Here is a 17971-nt window from a genome sequence, read left to right on the forward strand (position 1 = left end):
TTGGCTCTGCATAGCGTACAGGGAATAAGCGTGAGGGATCTCTCAAAGACAGAGAGTTGACCCTTAAACAAAATGGTTTGAACTGTGCAAGTCCACCTACATGTGGAATTTTTTTACAACAGTAATGTAAATGTATTTTCTCTTCCTTATGATTTTCTTAATAACATTTTCTTTTCTCTACCTTACTGTATTATAAGAATATAGTATATAATACATATAACATACAAAGTATATGTTAATCCATTGTTTATGTTACCAGTAAGGCTTCCAGTCAACAGCAGGCTATTAATAAAGTTTTGGGAGAGTCAACAGTTATATGCAGATTTTCAGCTTTTCAGGGTCAGCACCTCTAACCCCCACATTGTTCAAGGGTCAACTGTATACAGTTTATATAGATACATATATACACACACACACACAAAGGAAACTATAAAACTTTATTTTCAAAAGTAAAAAAATTTTTAAATATATAGTATATCAGTTCCTTAGAAAAGATGGCTGAACATAATTTCTACCTCTGTTTGAATTAATACCCTTTGCAATATGACCTCATTGCTCTTCCCATCAAAAGGTATAGTCTATTCCCTTATTCCCTGAATCTAAGCTGCCTTTTCCCTTGTTTTGCCAAGAGTCCAACAGAGGTGACACTGTAAGTTCTAAGCCAGTTTTAAGTGTGTATTTCAGAAGTCCTTGCAATTCTGCTACCTTGCTTAGATCCCTGAAACTGTCATGTGAATAAGTTTAGATTAGCCTGCTGCAGGATGCGAGAGACACAAGGCCCAACTGCTCCCAATGCCTCAGCCAAGAGTTCATCACTCTCATAAACACAGCCATCTAGGTAAACAGCTGAACAGAAATGCATGAGGGAGCCAGGCTGAGACCAAAACCATCCAGTTGATCCCAGCCTAATCTCCTGATCCACAAGATGGTGAACTAAGTAAATGGTTGCTGTTTTAAGCCACTAAGCTTCGCTAAACCATAGAAGTTTCCTATATAACAAAAGACAACCAATAAATCTATCTAAGCTTTTCAGAGAGTTATACTGGCCAGCTAGCTAGATTTAGTGATTTACTGAATGATAACAACCAGAGTAAAGTCAAAGAGCAATGAAGGAACACTGAGAGCAGCCAGGCCTCTGCCCATATATCCTAAACTAAGCTTTCCAGTTGATATAACTAACCCACAGAAACAGAGCCCTCAGTCAGCCTTCCACTCAGAAAGGAAACCTATCAGAAGTATATCTATTTATTCAATAACAGAGAAAACTCACATCAGCTTCCAGTAATCATCAATGTATTCTTTATTCTTAAAAACAAGTTTGAAGAATTTCCAAACATATGAAGAAAACTGGGAGCAGGAAAGAAAAAAAAGAAAAAGAAAAAGAAACTAATTTCAGAGATCATTCCCAAAGATTATTAGTCCCAAAGAATATTTAGGGAGAAGACAATGTAAAAAAATAAATTCTAACTAGTATCTTTACAGAATTTTAAGATAATGTATCTATAAAACATGAACAGGATGCCACAGAAACAAAGAACACTAAAGGAACAGAGTTCTTTGAAAATAAATATGACTACTGAAAACATTTTTCAAAAGAAGGACTGAAAAATAAAGACAAGGACATTTCCTAGAACATACAGCAAAAAGAGAGAAAAATATAGAAGAACAAATGATACAAGAAATGGAGAATAAATTAAGAGATTCAACATCAGACGAAGAGAAGTTCCTGAGAAAGAAAAGCAAGAAAATATAGAGGAAATAACCAATATGAGACAGGAACCCATCAAAACCCTAGAGGAGAACACAGGCAGCAACCTCTTTGACCTTGGCCACAGCAGCTTCTTACTAGACACATCTCCAGAGGCAAGGAAAACAAAAGCAAAAATGAACTACTGGGACTTCATCAAGATAAAAAGCTTTTGCACAGCAAAGGAAACAATCAACAAAACTAAAAGGCAACCTATGGAATGGGAGAAAATATTGGCAAATTACATATCAGATAAAGGGATAGTATCCAAAATCTATAAAGAACTTATCAAACTCAACACACAAAAAACAAAAAATCCAGTCAAGAAATGGGCAGAAGACATGAACAGACATTTCTCCAAAGAAGATATACAAATGGCTAACAGACAAAAAAAAAAATAAGATCAATATCTAGACATATTCTTTAGATTTCTGAGCATAAGTTGTATAAGGAAAATATCTTAAAACCTCCCAGAAAGGCAAGAAATAAACAGGCATCAAGCTTCTCAGTAACAGCACGAAATTCTAGAAGGCAATATGGCATGTCTTTAAAGTTCTGAAGGAAAAATGTTTCGAATTTAAAATTCTATATCCACAGGTCCATCAAGTACAAGGATCAAACAAAAACATTTTCAGACACTTAAGAACTATAAAATTTGTTATCAGGCAATGTTCTGAAGATACTGAAAATGTTATTCAGTAAAATGAAGTGAGAAACAAAGAAAACAATGGATCTAAGAAACAGAAGATCTACCCCAGGATCATAGCAAAAAAATAAAAAATCCAGAATGGTAAGTCTGCAGCCAACCTAGAGAGTAACAGATCCCAAGTGGGTCAGAAAGACAAAAGGCTCTAAAAGGACTGTCACCAAGAAGAAAGTAGATTTTATAACCCAGTATGACAGAGAAGGCAGATAATTTTCAGAATGAAGGTTTCTTATTTTGTTAATCAGAAGAAAAACAGTTAAGTCCTAACTCTAAAAGGAAAAACAATACATAAGAAAGTCAAGGTTCAATTATAAAGAAAATTAAAATATTACATAATTTTGAGAAATTTATGTAGAAGAAAAAATAATCCATTTTACCTTGATCCCAGAAGCATTATCCTCAGGGTGATGACTCTGGACATAGACAAAGAGATACAATCACAATATATACTATTTGGTTCTGTATCATATAATCATAATAAGTTAAACAGTTAAGTGCTGTTTATTGGTTTTAACTTTTAGAATAAATTGAAAGCATGGAAGAGTTAACTACAATTACAGAAAATTATTAACACTAATAGAAAATATTCATATAGTACTTATTATGTACCAAGTCCTATTTTAAGTGTTTTACATATATTAAATTATTTAAGCATAATAATCTTGTGAAATAAGTACATTATCCCCATTTTACAGCTCAGGAAAGTGAGGCACAAAGAGATTGAATAACTTGCCAGTTCACACAGCTAGGATGTTCTACAGCCTGGATTTGAAACCAGGCAGCCTGGCCCCAATGTTTACATTCTTAACCACAATGTTATACTGCCTTCTTTAAATAGAATATAGCTATTATCAACTGATAATTTTAAAGTAAATAGATATCTGACAGAAGTTAAAAGGCAGAAAGGAGGTAAAAGAGTTGAAGTAAAGGGTATAAGTGATAATATCTTCACTTTATAGAATGAGAAATAAGAGATACTGTTAATAGTTAATGGAACATGAAATAGAGGTTTAGGTATACTGGCATTGCAAAGATAGAGGAAATAACATCAATAATATATAACTACATAAAATTTGAAGTAGCACAAGAGTAGCGTAAATGAACTAAATCCTCATCTTTAATGGCAGGTCACCAACAATTATTGCCTTAGATGATGAATCAAGAAACAGTGACGTTAAGTATATTATTTTAAATTATAGAGGCATTCATTAGAGGACAAAAATAATTAAAATCTGCTTGTAGCATTTCAGACAGGCTAGTATAGTACAGCATTTAAAAGTATAAGCTTGGGACGCCTGGCTTCAGGTCAGGTCATGATCCCAGGGTCCTGGGATCGAGTCCCACATTGGGCTTCCCTGCTCGGCAGGAAGTCTGCTTCTCCCCCTGCCTGCTGCTCCCCCCTGTGCTCACCCACGCTCGCTCGCTCTCTCTCTCTGACAAATAAATAAAATCTTTAAAATTTTTTAAAAATAAAAATAAATAAATAATAAAAGTATAAACTCTGGGTGTGCCTGGGTGGCTCAGGCGGTTAAGCGTCTGCCTTCGGCTCAGGTCATGATCCCAGGGTCCTGGGATCGACCCCCATGGGGCTCCCTGCTCTGCGGACAGTCTGCCTCTCCCTCTCGCTCTGCCCTTGCTCGTGCTCACTTGTATGTGCACACTCTCTCTCTCTCAAATATATAGAAAAATAAATAAAATCTTTTAAAAAAAAAGTATAAGCTCTGGATCAAAACTTCCTGGGATCAAAACCCAACTCCTCTACTTAGTATTAATAGCATTACTGAAGAAGGTTACTCACTCTTCTCGATTTCCTTATCTGAAAATGCCTAATTCATTTGGATATTATGGTTAAGAGTAAATACTTGTAGAGCATTAGAATTCTCTACATAGGACACTCCTTCCCCAGATATTCCCTCCCCACTCAAGTCTTTATTCGAATGCCACCTTTACAGAAGGGCCTTCATGGCCACTTTATCCAAAATGTCAATGTAGAATTCTCTACATAGAATTCTCTACACACATACCTATGTAGCAGCTATGAATTAGAAGAACACAACACATGAAGAAACAAAGATGCTCACACATGTTTACATTTAGTTCCCAATTACTTAGCCAAGTATCCAAAATCTCATCAGTAGTGAGACAGACACTCAGAGCAGGAATAGATGTAGAATATCTCAGCACTGCTTCCACTGGCCTCTAGAGTCCTGCACTACCAGCAGGAGGGCAAGGTAGGGTCTAGCAATATTTGACAAGCCGAATTGTTATGGTTCTACTTCTCTTTTAAATTCAGGGCTTACATCATTTTGGGAAGAACCACCCCTAACAAGCCATATCCTTTAATGGGAAGAAATTACAAACATCTGGGTTCCTGCTGGTTCTTGAGCCAAACCCAGTGCCAATAAGGCCGCAACTTTAAGAGGAGAAAACAATCAATATTCAGATGTTCCCAAACATCCTTGCTTCCTCCAAGTTTCTAGTGTTTGGAAAAACTGTTTCTCCACAGATTGCCTCTGAGGAATAGAACTGGGGTTCTAATCTCTGTAGAAAACATTGAAAATCATGGCCCCTGTGATATATCTCATTAGCTCACTAGGAGAAAAGGACACATATAAAATTATGACGAACTTTACAACACAGACAAGATAAAGGGAATGGAATAAAAGATACAGAATTTTGCAAAATAAAACTGAGTAAAGAGAAGTCAATGCATTCTAAGTAAAAGGAATGAGCAAAAACAGGAAAGCAACAATGCAAAAGGAGAGCTTAGGCAACATAGGTACTTCAATTTGACTGAAAGAAAAGATTTATATGAAACTACACTGTGAAAGGCCATGGAGAACCTGCAGCCTTTGGGGGTAGGCAACAAGCAGAGTTATGAAGGAGTAAGGTATTTCAAAATGTTTAATATTTCTTTCTACACTTACCTCTCTAGATGACTCAAATGGTCTCATAATCTTAAATATTATCTCTACGCTGATGACTTCCAGACCTCCCTCCTGAACTTCAGTCTAGTATACCCACATGAACCTAGACAGTCTTGCTCAGCATGGATGTCAAGCAGGCATCACAAACTTAGCACGTGCCAAGCTTAACTCCCGAAAATCCCCTGCCAAACCTGCTCCTCTCAGAGCCACCTACATTCCCAATTAATGGCAATTCCATCCTTTAGCTGCTCAGGCCAAAGACCTTCAAATGATCCTTGACTCTTCTTTTCCTTTCATACTTCACATCCAATCCATCAGAAAATTATGTTGGCTCTACTTCAAATATTCCCAAACCAGAATACCTCTCACTACTCCCACTGCTATTACACAGGTCTGGGCCACCGTTATCTCTGACCAGGATTGATGTCAAAGATCCTAACTGATCTCCCTATTTCCCCTTGCTCCTCAATATGGGTACCACAATGATTCTGTTAACATGTAAGTCAGATCATTGCACTTGTATGTTTCGTTAAGAGTAAAACCACACTCCTAATTGTGACCTACAGTCTGTGTCTTCCCACTGAAATCTCTCTCCCCTTGATTCCTACTACTAATCTTCCACTCTGCTCCTCCCCAGTATTCAAACATGCCAGGCACACCTGTATCTTGAGGTCCTTTGCACCTGCTGTTCCCTTTGCCTGGAACACTCCTTCCCCAGATATTCCCTCCCCACTCAAGTCTTTATTTGAATGCCACCTTTACAGAAGGGCCTTCATGGCCACTTTATCCAAAATGTCAACCTTTCACCCTTGATACTCCCTTCATACTCCAACATTTTTTTTTCTCCTTTGCAGTTATCACCATTTAACACACTATGTATTTTGCTTACTTGTCATTCTTCTATCCTTACTAGACCAGGAGTCATACATATCTGTTTGTTTGTTGATTACTCTATCCTTAGCACCTAAAAGAGTCCTTGACACATAGTAAGCACTCAATAAATATTTGTTAAATGAATAAAAGAACATGACAATACTGCATAAAATACATTATAAGGAAAAGAAGTTATAGTTAGAATACCATATTCTCAAAAACATTTGTTGACTACCAACCATGATGCAAGTCTTTTGTGGGATACAAAGATAAAAAAGACAATGATGAGAAAGAGACACAATCAACTATAATCCAAAATAGCTTTTCACAACTTCCATGTGAAACTTACAGATAAAGTGGTACACTGACATGGATGGAAGCGGAGGGGATTATGCTAAGTGAAGTAAGTCAAGCAGAGAAAGACAAGTATCATATGATTTCACTCATATGTGGAACATAAGCAATAGCATAGAGGACCATAGAGGAAGGGAGGGAAATCTGAAGGGGGAGAAATCAGAGAGGGAGATGAACCATGAGAGACTATGGATCCGGGGAAACAAACTGAGGGTTTCACAGGGGAGGTGGGTGAGGGGATGCAGTAACAGGGTGATGGGTACTAAGGAGGGCACATGTTGTGATGAGCACTGGGTGTTATACACAACTAAAGAATCACTGAACACTACATCAAAAACTAATGATGTACTATACAGTGGCTAATTGAACATAATTTAAAAAAGATACTATTAACAATGAAAAAAAGAAAGTGGTATAAAAACTCAAGAGAAAATTCTATTGCTAGGAAACTGCTGCACTAACACAGGCATCAGGTGACCAGGCACTATACTAGATAGAGTGCAGTAACAATGGAAAAGAATCAGACGTGATAATGATCATAACAACGGACAGAAATAGTAGGATTTGGTGACTAGCTGAATAGGGAAAGACATGACCACTAAGTGTCAAGCTTAGATAATAAAAAGAATAGAGGTGCCATTTAGAAATAAAGAAGGAAGGAAGGAAGGAAGGAAGGAAGGAAGGAAGGAAGGAAGGGAGAGAAAGAAAAAGAAAGAAAGAAAAAGGAAGGAAGGAAAGAAGGAAGGAAGAAAAAGAGAAAGAAAGAAAGAAAGAAAGAAAGAAAGAAAGAAAGAAAGAAAGAAAGAAAGAAAGAAAAAGAAAGAAAGAAAGAAAGAAAGAAAGAAAGAAAGAAAGAAAGAAAGAAAGAAAGAAAAAGAAAGAAAGAAAGAAAGAAAGAAAGAAAGAAAGAAAGAAAGAAAGAAAGAAAGAAAGAAAGAAAGAAAGAAAGAAAAGGAGGGGGAGGGAAGGGGGAGAAAAGGAGGGGGAGAGAAAGGAAAGGAAAGGAAAGAAAAAGAGAAAAAAGAAAAGAAAAGAGGAAGTTTAAAGTGGATGGAAAAATGGTTAAGTCCAACATTAGACACATTTTGTTTGAGGTAACAGCAGACCATACAAGAGATAATTTCAGGACACAATTCTAGATTCAGAGCTGTAACTCAGGGTTAAGAAATACAGACTTAAAAGTTATTTTCCCACAGAGAGATAACTGAACTGAAAAAGGTAAGATTTCTAAGCAAAAGACTAAAGGCAAAAGCCATGGGAAATAGGCAAACTTACAGAAAGGGGGAGGAAGAGGTACAAATGAACATGACAGAAAAAAATTGAGAGGAAGAAATAAAACCAGGACATCTCACTATATATATATATATATATATATATATATATATATATATATATGCCACAGCTATAAAAATTTATCCTGGCTTTTAAAAAATAACAAGTTACCATCTATTTTCATATTTAAGAATTTTGCAAATATGTTCATTAGGTACTCAAAATCTCAGATGAAATCAAAGCAAAATTTCAGTTCAATTTTGTCTTAGAATTGTCAAACTAGTACAATGAGACATTTTCCTGGTAACCTCTGAAACAAACAAAAAAAAAAACAGCTGTACTTTTGCACATGTAATGGAGCGTGGATGTAAGATAAAAATATGATACAAGACTGTCACCTAGGAAACCACTTAATATCATGGCAAATTGCTCAGCTTTATAATGTAATTCAACCTTGCTCTGTATCTGCCCCAGTTCTATATATAAGAAGTATTCGATATATATTCATTTATACGGACAGCAAACAGGACAAGTAACAAAACAGAGAAATAGGTAAATTTTAAATAATTAGGTGAGGGGAAAGAAGGGAAATGGGAAGCCACTGTTTAATGTGTATAGAGTTTCAGTTTGAAAAAATGAAAAAGTTCTAGAGATGGGTGGTGGTGACAGTTGTACAATGTGACTATACTTACTGCCGCTCAACTATACACTTAAAATGGTAAATTTTATATTATATATATATATTTTTTAAGATTTTATTTATTTGACAGAGAGAGACACAGCAAGAAAGGGAACACAAGCAGGGGGAGTGGGAGAGGGAGAAGCAGGCTTCCCGCCGAGCAGGAAGCCCGATGCGGGGCTCGATCCCAGGACCCTGGGATCATGACCTGAGCTGAAGGCAGACGCTCAACAACTGAGCCACCCAGGTGCCCCATGTTATATATATTTTTCTACAGTTAAAAAAAATAACTAGTTCAGCTCATATTTTGTGCTATAAGATAAATGTTAATTCTCCAGGAGAATATAGTTATATCAATTTTTTTTAATCCTGTGTCTCTGAATTCATAACTACAATTCAGCAAGGAAGAGAAAAAGCTTTGATCCAAGATGAAACTGACAAAGGAAAACAGAGAACAAGATGAAAATGGGTTTTTTTAGCATTTTTACTTTTTTTTATTTTAATTTTTATTTTTTTAAAGATTGTATTTATTTGACAGAGACAGAGACAGACACAGCAAGAGAGGGAACACAAGCAGGGGGAGTGGGAGAGGGAGAAGCAGGCTTCGCAGACCAGGGAGCCCGATGCGGGGCTTGATCCCAGGACCCTGGGACCATGACCTGAGCCGAAGGCAGACACTTAGCTGACTGAGCCACCCAGGCGCCCCTAATTTTTATTTTTTAAGTAAACTCTACATACACTGTGGGGCTCGAACTCAAGACCGCAAGATCAAAAGTTGCATGCTCCACTGAATGTGCCAGCCAGGCACACCAAAAACAGGTTTTTTTAATTCAAAATAATTTTTATGAATTATTCTTGCTTATTTTGCTTACTTAGCTTCATATTAAAGCTAGAATAAATTTGGCAACAACATACCAATAAGCCAACCATCTAAGTTTTTAAAGGCTGAATTAAAAAAGAAATGTTTCAAAGAGGCAAAATTTTTTTTTTTTTTAAAGATTTTATTTATTTACTTGAGAGAGAGAGAATGAGAGATAGAGAGCACGAGAGGGAAGAGGGTCAGAGGGAGAAGCAGACTCCTTGCCAAGCAGGGAGCCCGATGCGGGACTCGATCCCGGGACTCCAGGATCATGACCTGAGCCGAAGGCAGTCGCCTAACCAACTGAGCCACCCAGGCGCCCTCAAAGAGGCAAAATTTAAAATGTACTCATTACTACTAGTGCCATGAGAAATCAGCAACAGACATACGGGAATGAATGATCTTTAGCATACAATAGCTCAAGCAGTCACCAAATAAACAGGAAATGCTCATGGTGTCTAGTATCTGGTCAGCTCTCTGCGTGTGCACTTGATTTTTAACTCTGCCAGGGCGCTTCTCCCTCGTACCTCCTCTGTGGTACAAAACATATTAGCAGTAGTAGTCCAAAACCTTGTTTATCCCTCGTGGAAATGATGCAACGCTTTACAACCATCCAAATCCTATTCACCCTTCAAGAAGAAATCTCATCTTCTTCATGAAATCTTCTACCAATCCAAAATACACTGATCACTTCATTGCTAAATTCTCATATCCTTTGTAGTCTAAATTAGTACTTCCTGAACTATCTGTAGTAAGATGCCATTTTTAAAAATTTTCTAATCCATTTTGGACTGATACTTTCATAAAATGAAATTACCAGGAATTTTTAAACATGCAAAATAGAAGTTTTTTAATTTTTTAATTTTTAATTTTTTTAATTTTTTAAAAAAAAATTTAAATTTTTTATTATAAATTCAATAGACAAAAAATTACTGTCAAATTTCTTTTTTTATTTTTATTTTTTTTAAAGATTTTATTTATTTATTTGAGACAGAGAGAATGAGAGAGAGAGAGAGAGCACATGAGAGGGGGGAGGGTCAGAGGGAGAAGCAGACTCCCCGCTGAGCAGGGAGCCCGATGCGGGACTCGATCCCAGGACTCCGGAATCATGACCTGAGCCGAAGGCAGTCGCTTAACCAACTGAGCCACCCAGGCGCCCCTCAAATTTTTTTTTAAAGATTTTATTTATTTAGCAAGATAAGAGTGTGCATACCGACAAGTGCAGGGACAGGCAGAGGGAGGGAGGGGGAGAGAGACAAAGAATCTAAAGCCGACTCCATGCTGAGTGCAGAACCAGATGCAGGGCTCAATCCTAGGATCCTAAGATCATGACCTGAGCAGAAATTAAGAGTCAGACACTTAACTGACTGAGTAACCCAAGCTCCCACTGTCAAATTTCTATAAATGTTTCTAAAGCTAATTCTCAATTTCCACACTTAAATTCCAGCACAATGCAGTTAGTGCACCAGTGGTCTACAGTTTGCATTTTGAGTAGCACTGATTTAAACAACTCAGGGCTTCAGTCAATGAATCTTTATTATATACTTAGCATAAACTCTTCACTATGCTAGATACTGGAGGGTAATCAAAGAGGTACATACCATAGGCTTTTTCTCTAAAACCGTAAGTTTTCCTCTATTTTGTGGGAAAGAACAAGTGTGAATCAATAATAAATAATACAGATAAATGTTTTGTTTCTGTTCAAAGGAAAAGATCACTGAAGTCTGGAGTAGTGAAGACAGTACACTTAAAAAAAAAAAGGGAATGGGGTACCTGGGTGGCTCAGTCATTAAGCATCTGCCTTCGGCTCAGGTCATGATCCCAGGGTCCTGGGATTGAGCCCCGCATTGGGCTCCCTGCTCCGTAGGGAGCCTGCTTCTCCCTCTCCCACTCCCCCTGCTTGTGTTCCCTCTCTCCCTGTGTCTCTCTCTGAAAATAAATAAAATCTTAAAAAAAAAAAAGTGAAATCTTAAGCCAGCATCTATATTTAAATAGGACTCAGGTATGAAAAAGATGGTAACTCCAGAAAGTAGAGATTACATGTACAAAGGCACAGAAATGAGAATCAACATTGTATGTTGATAACTGAACAGCTCTCACTAGAAAGTCAGGTATTGACAGGCAGGGAACTGAAAGACAGGCAGGGTTTACATAGGGAAAACCAAGCAATGCATCAAAGTTTCTCCAGAAGTACCACAATAGAATTAGTGTTCTAGAAAGATAAGCCATTAGTGGTATCAAAGTTGGAGCAGAGCAGGTAGAAATTCTGCACTTGCAGGGATCATACATCATACTTTTTTACATATCCTACAGAACCTAGAGAAGTGCTCAGCCCCTGGTGGGTAGTAAATGCATCTTCCTTAAGCAGCACATATTACAAAATATTTAAAATTCTATTAGAAGTACTAATTGAAGATATTCCATCTTTACTTCACCTGACTCCTGAAGATTAAAATAAAAAACAATGTATAGATACTTAAGCCTGTATAACAGTAAAGAGAACTCAACTTGGAAAAGAGTTGGTCATTGGCCAGAAAGAGATTTCAACAAGTTTCTGAGAGACAAAAAGTAGACAGGAGTATACTGACAACTTATACAGAACATAATATACTAGGAGGAAGTTGCAACTGAGGTGATAGCTGACCTGCTCACTGAAAGCCCAGAGAGATTCTAAGCTCAGAGACACCTTGTTTCCTAAGGAATATTAGGAAAAGGGTGAGAAGAGTGGCTAAGAACAGAGATTAATTGAAGATCTCAATACAGAAAAATTGTACCAATCAAATACACCACCTACCCTCCTCTTCCACCTCCACTCACAAAGCATACAAGGAGCCTAATATTTACCCCCAGCCAAAAACAGTTAAGACTGTAATTATTCTTTGCAGCAAAGATGGCCATCTGTTGACCAAAATTCATACACCTCCTCTTACAGTATAAAGTTGTCCCTAAGAAGTAACTGCTTAGCCAAAAACAGCATCTCTCAGACCCTCCTGCATGTAGGCAGACATATGTGACTAAATTTAGCCGATGGAAGGTAAGGAGAAATAATGTCATTTCCTTACCAAGGCAATCAAGTGCCTTCTCCATTCTTTCCCCCTTCCACTAGGAGACAGAGAATCACAAGGCATTTTAAGGATGGCAGAACCACAAGACAAGAAGGAATTCTCAGCAGGCAGAGAAAAGCTACCTGCTGAAAGGAAGGCCCTCACTGGACCATTAAACAAGTGAAAAAGTATTTATTAAAACATGGAAATTTTCAGGTTTATTTGTTTCAGCAACTAGTAGCCTTATTAATTAGAGCCCTTCTCTTAAAAGGAAAAAAGAAAAAAATATCACCATAAAAATTAACTTTACACTACGGTTTTAGTGACTCAGAGACAGGCATTCCTCTTTGTGGCATTTGGAAGACCAGCAGCCTGACAGCTTTCTGCACACCCACACTAAAGACTGCCAACTGGCATGTTCCACCATACATGCATATTAAGATGACAAACTAGGTAATTGGAATGGGAGTGACATGAATAATTACGACCAAGAGGTCAGATGTAGTAGACTGAATTTTTCTTGTAGCTTATCCTGTAAGGCTATAGGCAACCCAATCATGCTTTCAATATTCTGCCTTGAAATTTCCTTGCCCAATGATAACTTCATTAGTTACATCTGTTATCTTCTATGTTACTACAGACAACAATTTTATAAAATGTTTTGCTACTACATAATACAGTTTACCATTTTTTCCAGCCTTCTATAATAGTTTTCTTGTTGACCACCACCCAGTCCCAAAACAAATGACATATTTTAAATTTCTGTTACAGCAACACCCTACTTCTAGGTACCCATTTTTATATTAATCAAGTTTTTTATGCAAAATAAGCAGGCACAAAATCTCAGTAGCATACATAAAATAAGCATATATTTCTCACTTAGAAATTAATTCTTCAGGTGAATTGAGGCAGCTCTGTTTCAGGCTGTCGGTCAAATTGACATCCTCTCCATGTCTCTATCTGGGGCTCAATGGTGGCCAAAAGATGACTGGGACATGTTTTATTATACAAAGGTTGGAAACCCCCAAATTAGAAACATTTAACGCCTCTTAAGGCCTACATTCAAAACTGGTACACTGTCACTTCCTACATTCTCTTAGCCAAAGCAAGTTGTAAGACCAAGCCTAAAATCATTAAAAGGGGTATGGGGGAAATTATACTCTTCCCATGACAGTGGATGAGAGAGGAGTAACTGCTGAACAGTTATCTAATCTGCCATAATCTACCCTCCTGTATACAAAAGACTGTGATGTTGTGCAGCAAAAGCTGATTAATCTAAGAACCAAGAGAAAAACTAAACTCATAATTAACTATCCAGATATTAGTAGGAAGATTAGGAAAGATGGGGGAGTAATTAATTGAACTAAGTCTTCATCTTTTATAAAAGGGAGTAGATAGATGATATTTAAAGTTAATCAATCAAGGAATGCAGGAAAAGCATGTAACTTAAAATTACCTAAAGAAAAAAAATTTAAAAAATTACCTAAAGAACAAAATACCCAAATAGTTTAAAATGTTTGTTTCTGGGAGTAGGCCACAGCGGCAGACAAGGAATGAGAAACTGTCGTTTTTCATCAAAAGTATTTTGTTGTTGTTGTTAGCATGTCCATGTATTACTTCAGTTAAGAAAAAAAATTATGAATTTTCTACTAGAAACTTCTTGCTTAAAGGCTAGATTTTAGAGATGTTAAAATCTTCCTGTATATAAAGTAAATACCATGGAAGAAACTGTATCCTTCAACTGAATGGAAAACTTATTGTATTTTCTTTGTGGTATAAAAGAATGAGTTCTCTTCACCCCACCCCTCCCCTATTAATATTCAACATAAGCAAAGAAGTAGTTCATATTCCTAAAGAATACAGTTAAGAGCTGACAAATTTTTATATTTAGAAATTTGATATCATTGTGGCTTTTAAAAATTCTTAATTTGAAAAAAAGTTACTTATAAAATTTAATACGTGATATGCCACTACCCACAATATAAGGAATTGGCACAAATACAATCCACTGAAGAATGTATTATACATACAACAAAAGGAAAGTAGAAAACAAGCAACCAAAGGAACCCAATTAAAATGATTACTTAGAGACAGTGCCCCTTGAGTAATAGTCCTATGTACCCCATTGTGGGATACTACAATGTAAGCTGTACAACTCCAACTAAAATAATTAAAATCAGCCAGTTACTAATTTTAACAAGAAGTTAAGGAACTCTATTGGTTGAATCAACTGCATCAAAAACAGCAATACTTAGTTTCTAATATATTTTTAGCAACACAAGGTACCTCATTAAAACACCCATCCTGTAGCATAAAGGCAAGAAATCAATAATGCTATAAAATAAACACACTAAACTTTTTTTTTCCTTTAAATTCTAAAGGTAAGAATAAAAAAAAAAAAAAAAAACCCAGCTCTGGAAGTGGACTTAAAGCACAGGAATTAGCTAGTAGGCCTGCTCTTAGAACACAAAGTGACTCCAGGCCACATTTATGAGAGCTCTTAGGTAAAGAAGCTGTAACCTGGTATCCTACAGGTAATCTGGTTTTGTGTAGCCCACAGAATATTTCTAATGTGAATGAGCTAGCAATCAGGACATTTCATCTTTTTAAAAAAAAAAATTAGTATTTTAGTGTCTTCTGAAAATCTAGAAACTCTGAACTTTCCCAGTGGGGGAAGCATCCTCTGGTAAGTTACAGTCCTCCCCACTCACTATCACATTGCTCAGGACCCAATTCTTCTCTCACTGCCTGTCTCTTTTAGAAACAGATTTTCCAATTCACAAACTTGCACAACAAATTTGTGAGTGGCCTGGTTAGAATCAGTTCTGATATCAGCAACACGGTGCACCCAGGGGGGAAGAAAACCGATCCTTTGTCCTGCAGCCAGCTCACTAGGGCCCACTTTCCCTACCCTAAAGATAAATTCCCTTCAGTCCTTCACTTCTTTTTCCTGTAATATGACCTCACTAGGAACCATTCCAATCCATCTGACAAGGGTGGAGAGAAAGGAATCTGGTTCCCAATTCTATTTTCCCAGGAGGCTCCTGTGCCTCTAAGTAAATTTATGGATGCATGCTAAGAGATAATTGGGAGGGGGGGCTGGGTGGCTCGATGGCTCAGTCGTTAAGCGTCTGCCTTCGGCTCAGGTCATGATCCCAGGGTCCGGGGATCGAGCCCCCATCGGGCTCCCTGCTCTGCGGGAAGCCTGCTTCTCCCTCTCCCACTCTCCCTGCTTGCGTTCCCTCTCTCGCTGTGTCTCTCTCAGTCAAATAAATAAATAAAAAAAATAAAAAAGAGATAATTGGGAGGAAGTTATGTCATCTCTATTTGCCAACAGTATCTGAAACCCAAACCTTGTTCAGAAAAAAACATTTTTTCAAAAGATGTTTGCATTTAGGCAATTTTCACATTTATTGGTAGTCTTAAGCATCTTTTCATGATGTAGCTAAAATAAAATCTGTCATGGGTTTTTTCTGCTATAATATTGCAAATGATTCAGCATAATAAAAGTTATATTTTTATAACTACTGTTTGACAACTTGCCAAACAATAATGGAGAAAAGGCTACAGTACAAATATATTTAATATCCTAATAACCTAACAAGAAAAAGCACCAAGCTTGGCATGTTAGAAAAGGAAGAATATAAGAATACTAAATGTTTAATTTCTCTCCAAAAAAACCCACATTAATACAAATTAAGATAACTTCATAAAACTTGAATCAATCATAATAAATATAAGAAAAATGGAACAAACACTTGTCCAACAACAGATCAGACCACATTAACCCACCAGGGCATACATCTATCTTGATGTTATAGTCTTATCCACCATTCGTTGCCTGGGTTTCAGATCCAAATAAGTATGGGTAGTTGCTATAGTGACAATATGCCACTTTTGGAACAAGGAGCTTAGTACTACTGAGTATTTATGAGCTTTATAACATCAGTACTTCCTCCCACACTTTGAATCCTAGTTCAGACATTATAACTTCACAAAATGCAATTTCATTCTGCTGTTCAGAAGTCAATTTTGTTGGTTTATCATAAAGTTTATACTTTAGTATATATGTCAAGAGAAATAGTCTAACTCGTTAAATTAACATGCTAAGAATACACATACTCAATAAATATTTGATTAATGTTAAAGATGTTGGCTTAATAAACAAGTTGTATCCCATCATTGGAATTTTTGGTTTTATTATGGTAACTAAGGCCAAAAACCATATCATTAATTCATGTCTTAGCTTATTTTCATTAATAATACTATTACAACCATTCTTCACATAACATGAAAGTAAAAAATTTAAAAAAAAACACTGAGAAGCTGATTTATTTTATAGCAAATTGATATATTTTTATTTCCCTTAGGAACAATTCCTAATAATTAAAAAGTATTAATGGTATCCAAGAAAAATGCAGTTTGTTTCTAGCAAAATGCTAAGAATAAGGAAAAATAATCTCAAATCAATCAGAGGATATCTCAAGATCTTCAAAAAGTCAGAGCCTGGAAATCCTCATTATATTGCTTCTGGGAAGAAAAATGATACAGCCACTTTGGAAAACAGTTTGACAATGTCTCAAAAAGTTATACACAGAACTACCATATAACCTACCATACACTTTCCTAGGTATCTACCCAAGAGAAATGAAAACACATGTCCACAAAAAGACTAGCACATGAATGTTCACAGAAACGTTATTCATAATAGCTGAAATCTGGGAACTAAATATCCATCAAGTGGTGAATGGGTAGATTAAAAAAAAAATCCATAAAATGGAATACTATTCAGCAATAAAAGGAACGGATTCATGACACATGCTACATCATGAGTGAACCTCAAAAACGTCATGCTAAGTGAAAGAAGACACAAATCATATATTGTATGATTCTATCAATATGAAATGTTCAGAAAAAGCAAATTTATAGAGACAAAGTGCATTAGTGGCTGTCTGAGGAGTGGGAATTAGCTATAAATGGGCATGAGGTATCTTATTAAAGGGATTAAAATGATCTTAAACTGATTTACAGTGATGGCTGCACCATTTGGTAAAATTACTAAAAATCACTGACTTGTATACTTGAAATGGGTGAATTTTATATGTAAAATATGTCTAAATAAGTTCTGTCTTCTTAGGTCAGAGAATATCAGAGCTGCAGGGAACATTGTCAAAACTCTATTTGTACAGATGGAGAAAATGAGGACCAAAGAGGTTAAGCAAATTGTTTAAATGTCACCTAGCTAGATCATAGCAAAAGCAAAAAAGATCAAAATCTAGCCTCATTTTCCAACCCAGTCCAGTGTAACATCTATTAAAAATGCTCAAGGAATTTTTTTATTATAGTAATAATCACACAGAATTCTTTGAGAGGCACTCTAGAAGCATCAAATTTGAGACTCAAAAATAACTACGGGCACCTGGGTGGATCATCGGATTAAGCTTCTGACTCTTGATGTTGGCTCAGGTCCATCTGATCTCAGGGTTGAGATCAAGCCCCTCCACCAGCTC

At 36.5% G+C, this 17971-nt stretch overlaps 1 long non-coding RNA gene across 1 annotated transcript in view; it reads right to left on the reverse strand.

Annotated features, from left to right (window-relative positions):
• LOC113910413 overlaps positions 1–17971 on the reverse strand; it is a 32690-nt gene that overhangs the window by 12547 nt on the left and 2172 nt on the right. Inside the window, exon 2 of the long non-coding RNA XR_003516031.1 lies at positions 2831–2866. This is a non-coding gene — a long non-coding RNA (uncharacterized LOC113910413). The remainder of the gene's footprint in view (positions 1–2830; positions 2867–17971) is intronic.

This window comes from Zalophus californianus, chromosome 6, assembly GCF_009762305.2.
Source record: "Zalophus californianus isolate mZalCal1 chromosome 6, mZalCal1.pri.v2, whole genome shotgun sequence".
NCBI classification, from domain to species: Eukaryota; Metazoa; Chordata; class Mammalia; order Carnivora; family Otariidae; genus Zalophus; species Zalophus californianus.